Source organism: Lepidochelys kempii, chromosome 9 (assembly GCF_965140285.1).
Source record: "Lepidochelys kempii isolate rLepKem1 chromosome 9, rLepKem1.hap1, whole genome shotgun sequence".
Taxonomy (NCBI): domain Eukaryota; kingdom Metazoa; phylum Chordata; order Testudines; family Cheloniidae; genus Lepidochelys; species Lepidochelys kempii.
Genome location: NC_136388.1, coordinates 58,636,061 through 58,642,636, shown reverse-complemented (window position 1 = coordinate 58,642,636; position 6,576 = coordinate 58,636,061). Strand labels below are relative to the sequence as shown.

Genomic DNA, 6,576 nt, shown 5'->3' with positions numbered 1-6,576 from the left:
CAGCCTCCCTTAAAACTGTTAGCCTCATGGGTAGCGCACTCGCCAGGGATGTGGCAGACTCCTGCTTAAATCCTCTAAGGAGAGTGCTCTAACCACTGGGCGATGGGAGACTCTGGGGTGAGGCCCTGTCAATCTCTCCTGCTACATCTAAAGAATTAGTCATTGGAGCAGGGGGTTGGACCCTGGGTCCCCCTGACCGCCCAGTGGGTGCCATAACCACTAGGCAACAGAGTCATTCTCTCTCTCTGGCCCAATGACTCATTATTTATATTGTTTATAAAGAACCCCAAAATCCAAGAGTCTGGAACTAGAGTCCAGGGGCCAGATTACTCCCCCAAGATGTGAGCACAGTGGCCCCGGAGTGTTTCTGAAAAAGCCACAACAAGGGGTGGGGGACCCTGACCTGGAAGGGCTCCAGCCTCACCTTACTTCTTTGCTCTCCGAAGTTCTCCTTCTCACTCCATACACATTCCCCATGTAAGCTGCCTTCCAGCTGCTAGTTCAGGGTCGTCTTTGGCCAGCACCCAGGAGACAGCGACCCAGGGCTAAGGGACTGAACCACAAGCCGCTGTGGGAAGGCAGAATAGAAACTGGCTGTGGGAAGAGAGGGTTGGGTTGTGTCATTTTGGAGGGACGGGATGCAGGAAGGCTAGTGGGTGTGGTGGGGGGAAGGGCAGCACGTTTGGTGGGGTGTATGGGGGAAGAGAAAGGAGAAGAAGTGAAAATCAGTGTATTTGCCTTCATTTCCCTATGCAGTTCACTGAGAAGGAGCACACCTGTCCCGTGCTGACAGCTCCTTTGCAACTGGAGGAAAGTTAGAGGAGGAACTCTGAAACCCCAGGGGGAGGTGCTCGTGAGGCTGTCTTCAGCTCCTGAGCCATAAAACATTCCACTTGAGATTCAGAGTTCAGACTTCAGAAAACAAGTGCAGCAGAGACACTTCTATCATGTCAAGCCGAGCAAAAGGTAACCCAGCTGTTCCTTCCTGTCTAATGACTCGAGAGCTGTTACATGGCAAGAAAATAAAATCTAACTTCTCAATGGTGATTGTTTTCATGAATAGAGGGCCGTGGATCAGATTCCCACAGCAAGCTAGACCGGTTCACAGAATGGTATGTAATGCTGGGGGCAGCCCCTTTTTATTAGTGAGCATGAACGAGTGAGTGTGAGTGTGTTTTGAAGAGTTGGAATTACTCTGATTTGTGGCTGTTTCATTTCATCTAGGCAGTTGCCATTGAAAAAATCATCATCCCAGACCTGTTGCGTGTACCTTTCTTTCTTTTTTCCTCTCCATGTGCATTCTGGAACTGTCAGTCACTCCTAACCGAGGTGTTCGCTGTTAGCAGACCAGATTTAAATTCCTCTTTACAAAGGATGCTAGGTTGCTCTGGGGAGCTTTGTTAACAATCAGTCAATAATTAATGATCACTACTAATATTTTCATAAATTTACATAGTGCTTTAAACCATAGAGTAAAATACTTTCCCTGCTCTGTATTCTGCATTACTTTCTAGTGTCCAAGATATTATTGTGCAACAGCACCCGGATAAAATCACAAGGTTTCCTATTAACCGTGGCAGTGCTGTGTAGCATACCAGGTACACAGGGGAAATCCACTGCCTGGGCTGCTCCCTGTACCTGCGTGGTCCTTAGACCAGATTTAAATTCCTCTTTACAAAGGATGCTAGGTTGCTCTGGGGAGCTTTGTTAACAATCAGTCAATAATTAATGATCACTACTAATATTTTCATAAATTTACATAGTGCTTTAAACCATAGAGTAAAATACTTTCCCTGCTCTGTATTCTGCATTACTTTCTAGTGTCCAAGATATTATTGTGCAACAGCACCCGGATAAAATCACAAGGTTTCCTATTAACCGTGGCAGTGCTGTGTAGCATACCAGGTACACAGGGGAAATCCACTGCCTGGGCTGCTCCCTGTACCTGCGTGGTCCTTGTTCATGGCACTGCCAGCATGGCCCTGCCAAGGGCTGAAAGTTAGGGGCCGGCGAGGGAGGTGCTATTCCGAGCTGGATTTGGTTTAGGCTACCACTCAGGTTCATGTTGCGGCTGTATCCTCAGGGCTAGCATTTGAGGTTTGGTATGAGGCTGCATCAGCGCCAGGGTTCAGGGTCAAGCCCCCATCAGGTCTAAAGCTCTTGTCTTGATTTTATGAACGTCACCAGGCTGGCCTCCTCCCCGCTGCCCCCTCACGGCTAGAGGTTGCTCTGCAGGTGGCCTGCCTTGCCTCAGTTTACCCCTTCAAGGGATTTCCTCAATAATTCACAAACCCTTTGACCCTTCTCAGCTTCTGTGTTATTACATTAATAAACACTTAACCCAAAGTTTTCAAGTCCCTCTCTTCTCTGCTGGAGCTTACGCATTGCAAACTCCCTTGCTCTGCAGCTTCCTGCTGCTCTTCTAAGGGAATCGAGTGACCGCCTCTAGCCCACCCTGTTAAAATGACACTGAAATCTCACAAGTGGTAAGGTTGAAATGTCTGTGAGATCAGCTTCTCTCCTAAGATTCTGGCCACATCTGAATCAGAAAACAAACACCTTTTAACTGAAACCATCCAAGTGGATTTGGGATTCAGGGACTTGAATCTGACCTCCCCCCTTTGGCACACATCGAAAGGGGCAGGGACATGAATCACCAGACTTTATCGCTCACAGCACACGTAACAACACCTGTCAATTGCAGGCTGCTGCAGAAGCTCAGTTACATCAGCGTGACAACCGGCCATGACGAGTACATGAAAGAGATTGGAGAGAGGCAGCAGAGGTGAGAGCCGGGAGGTATTTAATCAGGGAATGACAAGGGTGGGCTATTCCCCCTCTAAATCAGTACCTTGCTCTTAGGAAGTGGGGGGCCCTTCCCACTGGCTTGAGCCAGCCACAGAGAGGTACAGGGCACTGACAGGGCTCAACTTCTGCTGCAGGCCTGCCTGGCTTCTGAGCAGTGGCAGTATGCAGCAGCAGCCGACTCCACTGGCCAGGTGTGCTAGGCACAACACCAAACTCAGCTCATGTCGTACCTGCTCCTGCCAGGGCCTCAGCACCTCAGTGCTCTGTGCTAGGGATGTGGAACAGAGCAGTAGCAGATTCCGCAAAGCCCAGCTCGTGCCCAACAACGGGACACAGCAAGGGCGATTCTAGCTCCTTTCCAACAGAGAGTGTTGCTTTGACTTGTTCTGGAGCTGCCACTAGCGTTCAGTGGTCTCCCCACACTGCACGGGACCAGGACGGCCGAGGGCCTCTGTCCTTCTCTTGCAGTTTAGCCTGTTACCCTTTGCCATGCTATCTAAGCACCAGTTCTCCACTGCTCTAGCCCTGGACACTCTAGGGAAATCAGTGCTGAAGGTGGGTTAGTTAAAACAGGACAAAGGCCTTTTCAGCCCCACTACAAAAAGCATTTGAGACTTCAGGGCCGCAGCCCACTCCTTCCTGTCTAGACTAGTAGTTAAACCTCTCAGCACCAGCTCAAGAGCATCCAGTGCTGATGAACATTTACAGTCTCCCAGTGGAGGCTGGGCTTTTGTTAGTCTGGACAAGGCCTGAGAGACAGACATTTTTCTTCAAATACTTGACCTCTGAGCTACCACCAATGCAGCTCCCCCTGTGGTAACAATGACAGGAGTGCTAGCGTCCACCAGCATCTTAACCAGTGTGTTATCTGGACCTGCTCTGAACTGGTGGCTAAACTACCTATGCCTGGTCTTTGTGAGAATTGCTACCACCAGGGAAGCAGTACATGTCCTAGCAATGGGGGGACACTGGAGTTGTAGCAATGACCTCCAGCATTTGGACAGGGTTTGGATGCTAAGACTGATGTAGAAGGTACACTGACTTCAATTTCTGTCTCATTGCAGGAATGGGGATTTGAACTGCGAGAGATTAGTGCAACGTGCACCAGCCACGGCAGCCACTTAAAAGAATATTATTCTTTCCTACAGCTTATACTGTAGTGTATGTAGTATATTTTTGCTACTCTGTATAGTGTTTCTCATGCTTGGCCTCCTATAACAAAAGAAAATTAGAAAGTGGGGAGTGATTGGGGAGATGGGGGCGGGCTGGACAAGTGATTTAGAAAGTAATCCGAGCCGAACTGAAAAAAAATATTTCAAACTGACTGAGCCAAACCTGGAAAGCTGCACAAAACAGGAAGGGAAGGAAAAGAACAGACAAAATAAATAAGAAACAATTGGGAAAGAGAAACAGGGGACACAGGCTGTGGGGGATGAGGACAGTGTTCATGAAGCGGGACACATAGGCAGTAATTTTAAAGCAGAAAGAAGCTAATGGAGGCAATTCTCCTTTTCCTTTGCCTTCCCAATTATAAATAGTCATTGAGAAGAAACAGCCCCAGGATCCATTTTTCATAAGTTTTCATGGCAAAAAATGTAACTAGACAGAGCAGGCAGTGGTAGGTGTGGCTACTGTTGCTTGAGACGTCTCACGCTGAGACCCAGTTAAAAACTGTACCGTGATGCACAGAAACAAGGGGCGGGCAATTAAAGCTGTGAGGCAAGCTGAAGTCTGCCATTTCCTCACGTTTGTTGCTTGACGTGGAGCCGATTGGCTTTGTGAATGTAATGTGGGACGTATGCTAAATCAGTGCAATGAATCACATAAATATTCTAAACTGGAGGAAGCTCCAGCCTCTTGCTCTGGGAAGCAATTTAACAGCGGTCTCAGGAGAGGCACCCCGCTGGCCATGGCGGGCACTAGTGATCACCTACTACAGGACAGGCCTAACAAAGAAAATAACAGAACGCCACTAGCCGTCACCTTCAGTCCCCCACTAAAACCCCTCCAACGCATTATTAAGGGTCTACAACCTATCCTGAAGGATGACCCAACACTCTCACAAATCTTGGGAGACAGGCCAGTCCTTGCCTACAGACAGGCCCCCAACCTGAAGCGAATACTCACCAGCAACCACATACCACACAACAGAACCACTAACCCAGGAACCTATCCTTGCAACAAAGCCCGTTGCCAACCGTGTCCACATATCTATTCAGGGGACACCATCACAGGGCCTAATAACATCAGCCACACTATCAGAGGCTCGTTCACCTGCACATCTACCAATGTGATATATGCCATCTTGTGCCAGCAATGCCCCTCTGCCATGTACATTGGTCAAACTGGACAGTCTCTATGTAGAAGAATAAATGGACACAAATCAGATGTCAAGAATTATAACATTCATAAACCAGTTGGAGAACACCTCAATCTCTCTGGTCACGCGATTACAGACATGAAAGTTGCGATATTACAACAGAAAAACTTCAAAACCAAACTCCAGCAAGAGACTGTTGAATTGGAATTCATTTGCAAATTGGATACAATTAACTTAGGCTTGAATAGAGACTGGGAGTGGCTAAGTCATTATGCAAGCTAACCTATTTCCCCTTCTTTTTCCCTACCCCCCCCAACCCTTCCTCAGACGTTCTTGTTAAACCCTGGATTTGTGCTGGAAATGGCCCGCCTTGATTATCATACACATTGTAAGGACAGTGATCACTTTAGATAAGCTATTACCAGCAGGAGAGTGGGGTGGGGGGAGAGAAAACCTTTTGTAGTGGTAAACACCCATTTTTTCATGGTTTGTATGTATAAGAACATCTTCTGTATTTTCCACAGTATGCAACCGATGAAGTGAGCTGTAGCTCACAAAAGCTTATGCTCAAATAAATTGGTTAGTCTCTAAGGTGCCACAAGTACTCCTTTTCTTTTTGCGAATACAGACTAACACGGCTGTTACTCTGAAACTAGTGGAAGTGTGCATCTGAGCGGAGCCACTTTACATTTTGGTCAGCCACGGTCTGATTGAAGCTTTCCCTGGCCATTATCTGGAACGCACCACTGGCCGCTCACGGCTTAGGGAGACATAGCTCTGCGTGGAGCCGCGTAACTGAGCAAACGTGGCCCAGAAGAGATATAGCAAATGAGCCTAAGCAAATAAAACACTCGAAAGGACGTGGGGAGCTTTGCTGATGTGCACTCAGCTCTCCTGTGAGCTTCAGAAGGGTTCATTTGCTTAGCTGCCTTCTGAGAATCCCAGCCACTCCCTCACTGCAGACAGTACCCCCGGGTGTTCAATAACTTGGATTTACCGTAACCCAGGTATATGAGTGCTCAGGGAGTTCATCGTGCTAACCTGTGTGGAGCTACCCAACAGAGTGAGCCCACAGGCAGTTGTACCATGGGTAGGTGAAGGGGGGTGACAGTTACACTCAGGATACAACTCTTCAGGGTTCTGGCTCTGACCACGACAACAGGAGGTGTGGGGCGCAGGACGTGGTTTCGGTGCTGCAGTATCAGCATGGGAGAGTTCCTGTGCCTGGAGGTGGGTTTTTTTGCCAATATGGAGGAGGACTGGATGTCATACAAGATGATCTGGATGACCTTGAAAACTGGAGTAATAGAAATGGGATGAAGTTTAATCATGCAAAGTCATGCACTTAGGGACTAAGAACAAGAATTTTTGTTATGAGCTGGGGACTTATCAGTTGGAAGTGACAGAGGAGGAGAAAGACCTGGGTGTACTGGTAGATCACAGGATGA

General features: G+C 48.1%; 1 long non-coding RNA gene across 1 annotated transcript; it reads left to right on the top strand.

The window, feature by feature from the left end:
- The first annotated feature begins 881 nt into the window (after nt 1-881).
- On the top strand, nt 882-3,995 carry LOC140916927 (uncharacterized). The gene is made up of 4 exons (XR_012160689.1): nt 882-966; nt 1,064-1,112; nt 2,705-2,785; nt 3,873-3,995. It is a non-coding gene; the product is annotated as an uncharacterized LOC140916927 (long non-coding RNA).
- The last annotated feature ends 2,581 nt before the right edge of the window (nt 3,996-6,576 follow it).